The sequence below is a fragment of the Octodon degus genome, unplaced genomic scaffold (assembly GCF_000260255.1).
Source record: "Octodon degus isolate 3935 unplaced genomic scaffold, OctDeg1.0 scaffold00117, whole genome shotgun sequence".
Taxonomy (NCBI): Eukaryota; Metazoa; Chordata; class Mammalia; order Rodentia; family Octodontidae; genus Octodon; species Octodon degus.
The window spans coordinates 834,300-835,253 of record NW_004524693.1 but is presented as its reverse complement, the minus strand read 5'-3'; the positions used below and the strand labels follow the sequence as shown (position 1 = coordinate 835,253).

Here is a 954-nt window from a genome sequence, read left to right as displayed (position 1 = left end):
AAAAAAAAAAGTATTTGGCATTAAACCCAGGGCCTTCTCACTAAGCTAACATTATGAATATTGTGTTGACCAGTGTACATGTTTTTCTTGTTCCTGCGTTTAGAGGGAAAACTTTCAGCTATTCCTCATTTACTTGGTTTATCATAAATGGATTATCAGATTGAAACAAAGTCTTTCAATACCTACTTTTTTCAAGTTTTTATTTTAAATCATGGATTTTAGATTTTCTCAAAAAGTGTTTCCTACGTCTACTGATGTGATCATTTGATTTTTGTCCTTGCTTCTACTTATATGGTATATTGCATTTATTGATTTGTGTATGTTAAACTATACTTTACTCTTATAGTGAAGCCTACATGGCCATGGTATATGATCATTTTTATGATTTGTTGCATTCTGTTTGCCAGGATCTTGTTGAAGATTTTGTTTTGTTTTCTTTTGCAGTACTGGGGATTGAACTCACTGTTGAAGATTTTGGCATCTATGTTCATTAAACAGAACTATTAGCTATAGTTCTTGTTCTCAGTTAGGTCCTTGTGTGATTTTGGAGTCAAGGTAACACTAGCTTCCATGAAGGAGTTGAAAGTACTCCTTCCCTTCCAATTTGATTAAAGAGTTTGAAAAAAAATAAAGAGTTTGAGGAATATTAGCATCATATAGCCATCAAGGTCTTACAGAATTCAGCAGCAAGAACTGCAAAATAGCTCAGCAGACTAAAACACCTGCTTAGGCAAGGGCAGGCACCGAGGTTCGATCCCCAGCACGACATGCCACGCCAGCCACGCCCCCATGGCAGGCTGAGCCCGCTACAGAGTCCCGACGTGGTGGCGCACACCTGTAAGCCGAGCGCTGGGGAGGCTGAAAACAGGAGGATCACTATAAGTCCGAGCTGCATAGTGAGACCCTGTAACAACCAAATATATTTCAAAGAAAGGAAGGAAGGAAGGAAGGAAG

General features: G+C 38.9%; 1 long non-coding RNA gene across 1 annotated transcript in view; it reads right to left on the bottom strand.

Annotated features, from left to right (window-relative positions):
- The window catches only part of LOC111812229, a 3,592-nt gene extending 3,022 nt beyond the window's left edge, over nt 1-570 (bottom strand). The window contains exon 1 of the long non-coding RNA XR_002817790.1: nt 561-570. This is a non-coding gene — a long non-coding RNA (uncharacterized LOC111812229). The remainder of the gene's footprint in view (nt 1-560) is intronic.
- Between the last annotated feature and the right edge of the window lie 384 nt (nt 571-954).